The 15,035-nt window shown below is 33.6% G+C and overlaps 1 long non-coding RNA gene across 1 annotated transcript; it reads left to right on the top strand.

Annotated features, from left to right (window-relative positions):
- Window positions 1-12,507: 12,507 nt before the first annotated feature.
- LOC107890233 (uncharacterized) lies at window positions 12,508-14,552 on the top strand. Its single transcript, XR_001681888.2, has 3 exons — window positions 12,508-12,809; window positions 13,497-13,582; window positions 14,507-14,552. It is a non-coding gene; the product is annotated as an uncharacterized lncRNA (long non-coding RNA).
- The last annotated feature ends 483 nt before the right edge of the window (window positions 14,553-15,035 follow it).

Raw genomic sequence — 15,035 nt, forward strand, 5'->3', positions numbered from 1 at the left:
AACGAGCGAAAATCAAAAAATGAAAGCAAGTTTCAGGAGTCACACGGCCTGGGCACATGGCCGTGTGAGCCATACGGGCTGCCATATGGCCATGTGCTAGACTGTGTAGATTTTGCGAATCGCATTCTGGACACAAGGAAAAAAATGTAATTTTTAAGTTTTTTGGGCATTCTAAGACCTATATATACCAAATATAAGAAGAGGGGAGTGGATCGTTGGAGATTTTTGAAGAAAAAAACTCATAAAACACCATTGTAGCTGACTCGGAAGCATATTTCCATTAAGATTGAAGATCTCCTTTTGATTTCTATGAACTTTATTATGAGTTTAATTATTTCTTGTTGTTATATTGTCTTTGAGATGTTTTTATTTGTGATTATGAACTAATTTTCTAAATACCTAGGGGAGGTGAACCCTATGATGAATTTTGTCTTTTGATTTATGTTTTATGCAATAAATACTTGGATCTTGTTCTTAACTTTGTGTGCTTAATTTTTGGTTTAATAGTTCTGGATTATTAATCCATGTTTGATGTGCTTGAATAGAGGAGGAAAAGTTCCTGTTTAAGAGTAGATCTAGCATAATTAAGTGTATTTGCATGCAACCTTAGAAATAGGACGACATAAATCTACCAAATTAGAGTCAAATCTAATAGGGGGATTCATAAATTGAGTTAATGCGATAATGGGGTTTTAATTAAAAAGAAATTTCAATTAATCAACCTAAAGTCAGTTGCTCTTAGTCTTGAAAGAGATATTAGCATAATTTAAGGATTTCTATGAATCAAGATACTAAGTGAAGAAATTGTTTAATTCAAATTGATAATGACAAATGAAATCTAGGTGAATTCTTTTCTGGGTATTGTTTCGCTTTTTGGTTGTTAATTGTTTGTTTTCCTGATTTGCTCTTTGTCGTATTCTTTAGTTAATTAATTTAGTTAATTTTAGTTTTAATTAATCACTCCAATTTACCTATTAAATAATAGAAAATTAGTAATTACTAGTACTTTTAGTCTTCGTGGGAATGATATTTGTGGTCATCGTAGCTATACTATTAATTGATAGGTGCACTTGCCTTTGTTGAAGTATTAGTTGGTTTCATGGACATCAAAAATATCATAAAATAACTACCAAGCTAAGAAAGGAAAAACTTAGAAAGCTAAAAATGGTGATGGAATAAAGGATGTCGACAAAAAGATGATAAAGATCCCTCTTTTTTGTTGTGGCATAAAGATGCCTTAAATACATCATATTCCCTAACCTTAACATTAAAAAAGAATCCTTAAAAATTATATGATTTCAGTTGAGTTTGGACGTAAAATAGCCCCTATACTTTTTTCCACCTGATAAACTTCAGTGTCGCAACATTTGTGGAAGTGGGCACGAGTTTGGCTTAGAGCTTCTTAGTGTCGCGACATGGCCTTGTTATTGTCACGACCTTAGTGATAGTAGACACAAGCTTGGCTTGGGGCACTTGGTGTCGCCACACAGCCTTGGTGGTGTCATAAGCTTGATGGCAGTGACTCTAGGTCCCTTCACTTCGACAATTGGCTTGGAGTCGCGACCTCGAGGGCTTATTGATGAGACTTGGAGGCTTGGTGTCAGGAAACTACACACTTAGTGTTGCAACTTCAAAAACGAGTTACTCCAAGTTGAGTTTTCTTTGAAGTTCACATTGTTGAGGTGATGGAAGGTCAGTGTCACGACACACATGCACCTTTTTTGCGACCCTACAAAAGTTGAGATCCTCGATGTTTGACCTTATTCATTTCCTTACACAAGCTCAAATAAATCATTAGAGTCCTAATAACATTGTTTTTCCTATTTGGGTCTCAAAAGAAGTAAAGTGTAAGAAAAACTATCATTAACACTAAATTCTAAGAATCGATAAAAGTATTAAAAATACTCATAAACTAATTGAGAACAAGCTCATTAAGTACTTAATAGAGCCTAATTTGACATGTCAAATTACAATAGATCAACCAAGAGGAGATATGCTAGAAGATGACTGAGGCTCTACGGTGGTTGGAGGCACCAAAGCCATTGGATGGGTAGAAACAATTGGTGCAGCCTATATAGTTAGATTGCAATTCAACAGTTTATTCAAAGTCCTCATGAATTGCCCCAAAGATGGTAGGAGGTTAGATGCATAATGTTAAGGTGGTCTTGCGGGTTGAGAAGAAGAAGAAGGATTCTAGGTGGAGGTTAAGCCAGAATATGATCTTGGGTTGACTAAGATGGAAGCGTCTGTTGGAGTAGAAGAGTTGGTTGGGTTGATGGGGTGATGTGATCCCGGGTCCTTTAATTGGGCAAAGTCTGAAACTGTCATTTGGGCCTAGAAATGTGGGTTATGATGAGAAACTTAAAGTGACGTTTGTGGGCTCTTAAAGCCCAAATCATTCATTTTTTATTAAGTTTAATAATTTCAACAACTTTGTTTTAAGTCTTATTCGAACATCTTAAATATGTCTTAAACTATTATGTTTTGTTTATTACATGTTTATTATGCGTGTTTAACTATGTCATAGTTTATTACATCATTATTATGTGTCTTAAGCATATTTAATGTGTCCTAAATGTGTGTTTAGAGTGTCCACTTTGTTACAGATTTATTAGTATATTTATAGTGTCCTAATGTTTATCTATTTTGTCCTAAAAGGTAACCAAGGGCTGGTCAACTAATGGGGAACAATTGCAACCTTTCAAGTGAGGAATTAAAGCTATTAAAGTCGTTGAACATGCATGGTACTTTCGGTCACATTAAGGCTAATGCATGAAGGATTTTTGATGGACTTCGAGAGTAAATGAATGACCAATTTCATTCATGAACCAACACCTTCTAGAAGTTGACCATTTCCTTTTCCCATTCATGAATAATCTACTATTTAATGAAGTGCATGAAGAGGAGGGGGCTGTTCAAAATTACCAAGGCATCAAGTTCTTTTAACACCCAAAGTGGTTGTTCGTGTGGGATAGAAAGTGACCATTCAGTCAACACAGAAATGCACCATCCAATGAGGGGGATAAATGAGCAGCCATCTAGAAAATGTCTTTGATCATTTCTATGTTCCATTAAAGCTACCATCCACAAAGGGAGAAGAATCAAGCTTTTCAAGGTTGCTTAGCCCTTAAGCATGCACAAACTTGTCCCAACATATTAATGAGCAGCCACCCACATTGATGACTGAAATTATAAGGTTTTTGGCCATTCGATTACCATCTAATTTTCCTATAAGTAGTTTAATTTTAAACATCGTAAGGTTAGACGTTTTATGATAAAAATTCATTTGAGTTAAACTCTTTGTTCTTTAAGAACTTACTAGACTTATCAAGAAATTCCTTTCTTGTGGCATTCACCAACCCGATCTTATCATTTTTTTCTCCATCCCAAAGTGTGGCAATCAACCTTATCCACTCAAACTTTCAAGTGTTAACAACAATACAGAAAATGAGTCACGTTGTTATATAGCGTTGATTCTTTTCTAGTTTCTATATTCACAAGTTATATCCAAGTTTATCCTTTGTTTATTTATTTATTCATACTTCTATTATTAATCGAGCAAGTACCTATTTAGCCGATCGGGACACTTAAATTGTGAATTAACTTGTAACTAAATTCACATCAATTGGTATCAGAGCTATCAAAATCTAAATGAGGTACATTCATTAACCCAAGCTTCCCGAAAAAAAATTTTGAAAAAAGAAAAAAAGAAAAGAATTGAAAGAAAAAGGAAAAGAATGAATAAGAACTAAAAAAAGAGAGTCTAAGAACCCTCCTGTAAAAATTTCTTCTGATTCATATTTTGGAGCCTATTTTATGCCTGATCGTGAAATTTGGCGATAACAAAAAAATTTTGACCCAAAAAATTCCCATTTTATCCTTCTATCCGAAACATTCCTACACACCATACTTAACCCTTTTTTTCATCTTTTTGACACTTTTGGTGAAGACAAAAAAATTCTAACAAAAATACCCAAAATACCCTTAAACCCTTTTTGAAACTTATTTCTACCCTTTTGCCACAACAATTTCAATTTCTTGATTGTGTTCTATTAGTTCTGTTAGAATCAAGAGATAAATTAAGAGCGGTAAAAGGCACGAGTGAAGTGAGATCATTCGCGTGAAAACCTCTGAATTTGTGTGTAAACACGAGTGGAGCAATTTCCTTTGGAGTGACTTGTGAGGTTTTGTTTAGTAAGGTACTTCTCTCCAAAATCAATCCTTTTTATTAATAATCCTTTTATTGAGAAATATGTCTCAAATAGAACAAGCAAACAACGAATGACGTAGAGGCCAAGTTCTGAATCTACAAATTGAGGTATTGCCGAGGGAAATGTGTAGGTTTATGGATAGTAATCGGGAGACGATGGAACGACTTGACGCTATGGAAGCAAGAATGCGACGGGGGTAGGGTAGATCGATGAGAGTACGAAGGGGTAGAATTCCAAGAACCCCTAGCGTATGAGAAGGTGAAGCATCCAATGAGTTTGATATTGATGGTTATTATGGGAATGATAATGAGGCACTTGAAAGAGCTTCTATCTGAAGTGAGGGGAGTAAAGGAAAATTTACTAGAGAAAAGCAAGAACGTGTGCGAGTTGATGATAACCTTAGTAACATCAAATTGAATATTCCTTCATTTCAATGGAGGAATGATCCTGAAGCTTACTTGGAGTGGGAAAGAAAGATTGAGATGATCTTCGACTGTCACAACTACTCTGATATTAAAAAGGTAAAACTTGTTGCCAATTAGTATTTGATTATGCCATGATTTGGTGGGATCAACTAACCGTGAGTAGGAGAAGAAATAGGGAGTGTCATATGGAAATGTGGGACAAAATGAAAGCTATCATGAGGTGACGGTTCATTCCTAGCCATTATCAACGAGATCTTTATAAGAAATTGTAACTCATGACTCAAGGCAACCAGAGTGTTGAGAAATATTTCAAGGAAATGGAAATCGTCATGATCTGAGCCAACGTTGATGAAGATCGAGAGGCGACCATGGCTCAATTTTTGGCCAAATTAAATCATGAGATAGCCAACGTTGTGGAATTACAACACTACACGAAGTTAACCGATATGGTGCAGATGACTATTAAAACGGAGACACAACTTAAGCGGAATGGTTTATCGAAGCCTGCGAATAATGTGGGGTCCTCTTCTCGGTGGAATTCGAATGCCAACAAAAAAAGATGTTACGTTCGAAGTGAAGAATTAATCTGAAGCGTCTAAAAGTAATAAGCTTTATGTTTCCAATGGTAAAGGCAAGAATGAAGTGCAACAAGGTCGAGCTCGTGATGTGAAGTGTTTCAAGTGCTTGGGACGTGGTCATATTGCTAGCCAATGTCCCAACCGAAGTTTGATGATACTTAAGGATAGTGATGAGATTGAGTCTTAACATGAGGACGAGCAAGAGTCTATTCCACCAAACGAAGAATCGAGTGATGTAGAATTTCTTGTCGAAGGAGAAATCCTCATCATCAAAAGGAGTTTGGCTATTCAATCCAAAAAAGACGAGCAACAATGTGAAAACTTATTTCACACTCATTGCCACATCAATGGAAAAGTGTGTGGTATGTTTATTGATGGTGGAAGCTGCACCAACATGGCTAGTTTCGTTTTGGTCGAGAAGCTTGGTTTGCCAACTATGAAGCATCCACAACCATATAAGCTTCAATGGTTTAATGATGGAGGAGAAATTAAAGTGACTAAACAAGCGTTAATTACTTTTTCGATTGGTAAGTATTCCGATGACATTTTATGTGATGTTGTTTCGATGCATGCCATGCATATCTTACTTGGAAGGTCGTGGCAATATGATTGAAAAGTAATGCATGATGGATATACTAATCGTTATACCTTCAATCTTGATGACAAGTCCATTACGCTTGCACCAATGACTCTAAAAAAAAGTGTATGAAGACCAGATTCGAGTTATGAAGGATGAACGTGCGGGAAATACTTCAAAAGATAGTGAAATGATGAAATCGTGACAATAATGTGGGTGAAAAAGAAAGGGAGAGTGAGGGAGTCAAAACTGCTGAAAATGAGGTGTTTAAAATTGAAGAGAAAGAGAAAGGTACAAATATCAAGAGAAAGAAAGAGAAAACATCCAGAAAGAAGTTAAACTTTTTATCAAAAAGAGTCGAGTGTACGCGAGCTCTAGGAATAGATTTAGCAATGAGAGAAAAAGAATGTGAGGAGCGTTATTATTTCCCTAACCCACTTCACAATTCTTTTGATTTATTTCAGGTTCCTTTTCGTGGAAGCATGAAAACTTTTGATAAGGAAGAAAATGAGGGACACAGCTTTAATGGGCACAACCAGTTGGTTGATTTGTCTTCGAAAGATTTTGAGGCCTTAAATCTCGAGAAGAAAGTTTTGGATTTTAAAAATATTTTTGATAATTGTTTTGAACACTTGAACTTTGGTTACTCATTCCTTTATTATGTAGGTATCGATTTGATGACAAATCGCTCCGAAGAGGGAGAGAATGATGTGATCTTCGGTCCCTTAATTGGGCCAAGTCTGAAACTATCATTTGGGCCTAGAAACGTGGGCTATGATGAAAAACTTAGAGTGACATTTGTGGGCTCTTAAGGCCCAAAACGTTCATTTTTTAATTAAGTTTAATAATTTCCACAACTTTTTTTAATTCTTATTTGAACATCTTAAATATGTCTTAAACTATTATGTTTTGTTTATTACATGTTTATTATGTGTGTTTAACTATGTCCTAGTTTATTACATCATTATTGTGTGTCTTAAGCATATTTAATGTGTCCTAAATGTGTGTTTAGTGTGTCCATTTCGTTACAGCTTTATTAGTCTATTTGTAGTGTCTTAATGTTTATCTATTTTGTTCTAAAAGGTATACCAAGGGCTGGTCAGCTGATGGGGAACAATTGCAATCTTTCAAGTGAAGAATTAAAGCTATTAAAGTCCTTGAACATGCATGGTACTTTCAATCACATTAGTTTTTAACATTGTAAGGTTGGACGTTTTATGATAAAAATTCATTTGAGTTAAACTCTTTGTTCTTTAAGAACTTACCAAACTTATCAAGAAATTCCTTTCTTGTGGCATTCACCAACCCAATCTTATCACTTTGTTCTCCATCCCAAAGTGTGGCGATCAACCTTATCCACCTAAACTTTTGAGTGTTAACAACAATATAGACAACATGTTGCATTGTTATATAGCGTTGGTTTTTTTCTGGTTGTCTATATTCGCAAGTTATATCCAAGTTTATCTGTTGTTTATTTATTTCTTCATATTTCTAGTATGAACCAAGCAAGTACCTATTTACACTATCAGGACACTTAAATCGTGAATTAACTCATAACTGAATTCACGTCATGGGGTTATATGGATCAACAAAGATACTTCTCTAAGATTGCAAAACCATATTATCAACGTTCACCACACCAATTTTTGATACAATGATATAACAAGGGAGGAGTATGGAGGAGAGTGCAACACTGATAATAAAGGTTGGTCACCTAGTCAAGGCAGAGAGCCAAAAATTACCAAGAGTGGTGGTAACATATAATACATAATAAAACGTAGGATGCATTTGAAAATAACATATAATAAATAATAAAACATATGATTTGAAATTAATTAAAAATAACACATTTAATATGTACGATATTAAAATAAAAAATTAGACTTGGTTAACACATGACACCAACTCAGTTAGGGGGTTAAATAATAGTATAGATACACGATGTGAGAGAGAAAAATTTTATGCGAATTTATTTTTAAATTTACTCAATTTAAAGTTCATGATTTAAGTTGAGAAATTACTAATTTACCCTTACATATTTCTAAAAAAGGTTTTATTCTTACAAGGGTACTTTTGTCTTTTTAAATTTTAATAAAACCAATATAACATTTGCATATGTTGATATTTGAATCCATACAACCAAAAAAATATTTTCTTTACTACTTCAACCAAAAAATTATATTGATATTTTATACATTTCAATAGTATTACAAAGATTGTTTCGCCCCATTTCTTGTGTATCTATACTACTATTTAAATTCTTGACAAAGTTGTCATTACCATCAACCGGGTCTCAATTCGATTAAGGGAATTATGAAAATACCCTTCTATGTATAAATCAATCATATTCTTAAGAGGGTACTTTTGTCTTTTTATATTTTAAATGAAACCAATAAAAATTTTGCATATAGTGAACCCATGCTACTAACATGTTTAAAATATTTTCTTTACTACTTCATTCAAAGCTTTATTTTGAATTTTTTTATACATTCTAATGTTATTCAGTTAATCTAATAAATAAACTCGGTACCAATTCAAGATAAACAATTGGAGGACACTTAATATTGTTAATCTAGTTGGAACTTTGATACTTACAGTAGACACAAAATATCACATCAAAGATGATATCTATAAGATGAAGGTGGGATTACAAAAATATTAACAAGTTCAGTGCAACGGGAATTTGTTCATCGCTAAATTTGCAATTTTTTTTTTTGAATAAAATGAAATTATAAGGAAAGCAAGATGCGAAGAATTGTTGAAAATAATTTTAGTACAATATATATACATTTTACAACATCGTAACATGATAGTATTTTCAATTTTAATATGGGAGTGCAATTAATTTTCATTATCATAGGTATTTACCTATTATTAGTTTCGTTACAATTTTAATTTACTGTAATTTTCACTTGCATCAAAGTAATTTCCACACGTGCGTGTGATAGATATACATATATAATTAATTTTGATAGCTTTTATTATACATGAGATGCATGTAGTTATCATAAAATCAAACTTAAAAACTTTTTTTAAAGGTACAATTACGATTTGCAATAATAAACAATACATTCATGTAATAACAATCATAACCAATCAGTACAATGTACACTTAAATTATAATTACTATTAATATATTCTTATAATTACAATTAAAATCAACTATAACAAAATACAAAATGAGAAGACTTATAATCATAATATATCCATGTTGGGGACAAACCCGATTAAGCAACGGATAAATAAAATAACAAAGAAATTGAAAAAATCAAACACAAATATTTTACATAGAAAAATCCCTGCAAAGAGGATAAAAACTACGGGTAAAGATAAATTCACTATAACGACAAAAAAATAGTATAAAGATGGAAAACTAAACCCCGAAACCTGAAAATAAGAACCCTCAAAACTTAAACACAAAATTCTCTAGAAGTTTGTAAAAGCTAATACCTAAATGTGTTATGGATTATTTTTTTTTGGTGGAAAAATGCCTATTTATAGGCTAAATTCATAGGTCAAATAGTATTAAAATAACCTACACTAATCAAAATTCGACTGGGACTAATAATCAGAGTTTAACTATTAGAGGAAAACTGAGAAAATTGCATGACACAACGCCACATCGTGACGTGGATTTCGCGTCGGCGTCGCGTCGTCGGGACGATGATCTTCTTCTTGTCGTGACATCGACAACTCGTCCGGATAAGAAGATCCTCCTCGTTGCGACGTCACTCTTTTTTTATGTTCTAATTTGACCGAAATACGAGGCATACTCCACAAATCTCCACCTTGACTCAAATTTTCACAAACCCTTCTTTGCCAAAACCCGCCATGGGCCTATCTCAAACTATGCAAAATATTAATTGAGTTGAAGTTGTGCTTAGAAGCTGGAAGACTTCTAGTCTTCGACTTGTACATTGCCAAATCAAAACTGACCCAGGTCTAAATTCCATGAACGCAGTGCCCTATCTTTTCAAAACCTATATCCAAAAGAGAACCTTTCTTATAAGAAACAGTCACACATTTTTCCCTCCTATGACTGAGTTGTCTCAGCTTCAAACAAGTCGACTTCAACTCCTTAACAGATGAGGGACGTCCTGTTTCACCAGTCACTGCTGATCCTTCCAAAACATAATGATTGTCAATCTTTTTACCTTTCATTAGAACGAGAGCCCCACGAGATATCTTAATGTTGTTTGACTTGATGTTAATTCTACAACCTTTCTAGTCTAAAATTCCCAAGGAGATGGGATTTTTCTTTAAGGCAATGTCCTAATTGTCCCGTCATGCATCCTGACCTGAACAATACCAATACTGGTTACCTTATTAGGTGAATCATTCCCCATACGTACAACTCCACCTTCAATTGAACTGTATGTGGAGAACCAATCCCTATTAGGACACATGCGTAAAGAACACCTCGAATCCATGATCCACTCGGACGTAAGCTCGAAGCTTTCACTTGTTGACATCAATAAGAAATTATCACCCTTGTCATTAGTCAAATTAACACCAGCTAAATTTTTCTTGTTGCTCTCAGCAACCCTTTTATTTCATAGTTTGTAACAATCTTCCTTGATGTGACCTAACTTCTTATAATAGCGACATTTATTGTCTCATTTCCTTGATGCTACCAAAATTGATGCTTGCCTATCTAACTTTCTATCCGAACCAAACTCATTATCGAGTTTGTCTTTACTCAACAAATGACACTTCACATCCTTAAATGAGAGATTATCTCTGCCATTAATCAGGGTTTCCCTGAAAGACTTGTATGAATGGGGTAAAGAGCACAATAATAGCATAGTCTGGTCTTTATCGTCAATCTGAATCTCAACATTTCTTAAATTATTCAAAAGAGTAATAAATTGGCTGATGTGACCTCTAAGGTGTTCACATTTGTCCATGCGAAATGTGTATAAACGTTGTTTCAACACCAATCAGTTAGCCAAAGACTTTGTCGCTAGAGAGTTTCTAAGCATTTCCATAAGGTGAATGTCATTTTCTCCATCAAAACCTCCTGCAACACATTATTTGTTAGACATAATTGAATCATGAATAGAACTTTTTTTTTATCTAACCTATCTCATTTCGATTTATCTATGACTGTAAGCTTATTCTTTGTAAGAACCTTCTCAAGATCGCTTTGAATCAGAATTGTTGTCATCCGAACTTGCCACAGATTGAAATATGTGATACCATTGAACTTATCAATATCAAACCTTGTTGTTCCCATCTTTGAACGGATTGATTGTAGAAATTGAACTAGTTCTGATACTAGTTTGTTAGGGATAAACCAGATTAAGCAACAAACAAATAAAATAATAAAGAAATTGAAAAATCAAACACAAATATTTTACGTAAAAAACCCCCTACAAAGGGGATAAAAAACTACGGGTAAAGATAAATTCACTATAACGGAAAAAACAAATAGTACAAAGATGGAGATAAAACTAAACCCCAAAACCCAAAAATAAGAACCCTAAAAACTTAAAAACAAAATTCTCTGGAAGTTTGTAAAAACTAATGTGTTATGGGTTGTTTTTTTAGGGTGGAAAAAGACCTATTTATAGGCTAAATTCGTAGGTCAAATAATATTAAAATAACCTACACTAATCAGGGTTCGACTAGGACTAATAATCAGAGTTTAATTGGAAGAGGAAAATAGAGAAAATTGCATGACACATCGCCACGTTGTGACATGGATTTTGCGTCATCGGGACGAGGTGACGTTGCGTCATCGGGACGACAATCTTTTTCTAGCTGTGACATCAGCTACTCATTGGGACAAGGAGCTCCTCCTCGTTGCGACGTCAATCTCTGTTTGTATCCTAATTTAACCGAAATACAAGGCATACTCCACAATCCAAACCTACATCAAATAAATCTAAACAAGGTCCACATGTAATGGAACTTAAATGCAAAATAAAAATTGTACGAAAAACTCATACATACATGATAAAAATTAATCTTGAGAAAAATCACATAAACTCATTCATTTTTAGGGGTGTTCAAATTTCGATTAAAATCAAATTAACTGGCCGAACTAATCTAATTCGGTTAATCGGTCGGTTAACCGATCTAATTCAGTCGAAAGTTGGTTAATAATTTTCTAAAAATTAGGTTATCAATTACTTCCATTTAAAATTAGATAATTAACTGAATTAGCAGAACTTAATAATTAATAATACAAATTATAGGTAGAAAATTTCCATTTAAAACATCTAGTGTTAGGTTGTTATTCCAAGAAAAGAAAATTAATAAATGGCGAAAGCAGTTGTGTTAGATAGCATATTAATTAATGGTTTTCTTGAGTTGGATGGATGTTTTAAATGCCTTAGAAACAATCCAAGTTTTCTACAAATTAAGGAATCTATTCTGCAAGTGTTTTTGTAATTAGTATCAATGAAACTTCTAATTATTTATTTCATCTTTCTTATATTTTTATGATTTTATTACTTTCTAGTGTCCCATTCAATGTAATTTTAATTATATTAATAATATTTAAAAATAATTGTTAAATAAATTTATAAAATGTGACAGCCCAAAATTGACCCTAGTCGGGAAGTGGTTTCGGGACCACAAAACCGAGTTACAAGAAAATTTATTTTAATTTTAATTGCATATATTAAATGTGGTAGTGTATGTGTGGAAATAATAAAGGTTTAAAATTAGCCTTAGGAATGTGGATTTTCATGAAAGGACTTAGTTGAGAAATTTAGAAAAGATGATAGATAAATTGAAAGGATTAAATAATAACAAGGTGAGAAAGTATGGATTTGCATGTCAAAATGCCCTTAATTCATGAAGTGGCCGGCCATGTGATGATGGTCCTCCATTAAGTCAAGTTAAATACAATTTTATAATGGTAAATGATAAAATAATCTAAATAGAAACATAAATTAATAAGAAATGGAAGGTGGGAGAGTGTCATCTTCTCCTTGCAAAACCGAACATAAAGGAAGAAGGAAAGAAAAATGGTTAAAAAGCATTCGGTCAACTTAAGGGATTAATCAAGGTAAGATTGCATGTTATTTTTCATTAAATTTTGTTAAATTTAGTTAATAGACAAATCCATATTATAACCCATAGGGTGATTTCTCTATTTGGTGAAAAAAAAATGGGCATTCGGATGTGATCGTTAGATGTTAAGAGGATAGTGTTTGATGCTTTGGAATGGAATATTAGAAAGATGAGTAATGAAATAGCTAATAGATATATGAACCTTGGTATGATATTATGGATAGATGTGGAGTTTTTGGTAGTAGAAACATTCGGCCAAATTATTATGTGGAGGAACTATGTGCTCAAATGAAATGAAAAAAAAATGATATTGCATCGAAATTGTATATTCGGCATTTAAAATTAAGTACATAGGTGATGTTAGATTGATCTTGCATATTCGGCTATATAGTATGCACATTGGTGAAATTTCTTTGATTCTATACAATCGACCAAATGAGGAGGTTGGTTTACAAAGTTGAGTTTGATTCATAATTATGTATATTTGAATGTAATCATATTTGGCATAATATTATTTTGGAAGGGATAATACATTTGGCTTTGAGATATAATATGAACATTAGTTGAGACTTGGATGTCTTGAACAAGGATGATTGTAAAAAAAAATGGAATTATTAAATTTATATATATATAGGTATCTTGCAAGGTAAATTAAATTACTAAACTTATTTATTTAATCAAGCTCAAGAATCCAAAGGAGGGGAATCAAGCAAAGGCAAAGCAAAGAATATTGAGTAGTTGATTGGGAATCACTTCATCCGACCTAAGGTAAGTCATTAAGCATATATTTTGTATCAATTTAAATGGTTATAACGTCTATGTAATAATGCTGAATGGAACGATAAATATATATATTTATACATGTATGCATGGGGTGATGAAAGTATTGAATAAAAAGAAAAGAGGTGAGATGAATTGAGTTGTTGGTTTAGGCACTAAGTGTGCGGGTGTAAACATTTATGATCATGAGATTGGCACTAAGTGTGCGGGTTTAAATTGTACAGCACTAAGTGTGCGAGTTTACAGTACATGGCACTAAGTGTGCGCGGTTGATTATTAAGCACTATGTGTGCGAACCCAATATATATTTTCTATAAATTATTTACATTAAGGGTGCGACTTTACCGAGTCGATTTTGGACAGCGGAAAAAGGTAAGTGTGCGAACTTGAAATGCATGGTACTAAGTGTGTGAGTTTAAAGTGCATGGCACTGAGTGTGCGTGGGTGATTACTAAACATTATGTGTGCAACCCAATATATATTTTCCACAAATTATTTACACGAAGGGTGCGGCTTTACCGAGTCAATTTTGGACAGCGGAAAAGGTAAGTACCTTGAGTTCATGGCTAATAGGCGCTATGTTTATATTTGGAGTTGAGCTTGGTAAGTTTTGAACCTATGTGACGATTATAGTTGAAGTCACGTACATAAGGTTCATTGTGGAATAGGTGAAAGTTCGTTTAATTGTATGATTATAACGAAAGTAAAATGATGTATGAAAGGTCAATGTAGGACTTGGTATGAGATTGAACCATAGGGTTTAAGGAACTATGGTATAGTTTGGTATGGATGGAGTACTTAACCTCATTTCATTGTTTCCTGTTGTGATAATTTTATTAATGGATGGTTGTGGAATGCTTATGGCTTACTGAGTTATATACTCATTCGGTGTTTGCTTGTCACCTATTCTAGGTTTCTTGGACTCGTCTCTTTTTGCGTGATCGTGCCGTCGTCGAAGTCATCACACCGGCTAGCAACCTTTGGTACTTTCTTCTTAGTTGGTCTAGGAGAACATTTCGGCATGTATAGGCTATTATGTTATGTTTGAACTTTGGTATGTAAACTTTTAGCCATGCGAAAATGGCATAAATGTTCGGTTGGATTTGGTTTTATAACGTTAGGTCGTAAGTCTTGGTAATACGATCTTTATGTCATGGTTGATTATTTTTGGTGTTAAAATTTATGTTATGGCAAAAGTGTAGTAGGGGGGGGATGTTTGACAATGATTAGCCTTTGGTATGGCTAGTCATGATTATAATTTTGTGATATGTATGATGAATTACTAGAAAGATCAATAAGAAATCACTAAATGGACATAGTTGCTTCAGTAACAGATGCTGGCAGCAGCAGTGACGTGGGATTGAAAAATTACAACAATTAGTAGGAATGGAATTAAATAGTGGCTAAATTATGTAATCGAAGCTCGATGAGTCTATTTTCA

Source organism: Gossypium hirsutum, chromosome D02 (assembly GCF_007990345.1).
Source record: "Gossypium hirsutum isolate 1008001.06 chromosome D02, Gossypium_hirsutum_v2.1, whole genome shotgun sequence".
In the NCBI taxonomy this organism is placed as follows: domain Eukaryota; kingdom Viridiplantae; phylum Streptophyta; class Magnoliopsida; order Malvales; family Malvaceae; genus Gossypium; species Gossypium hirsutum.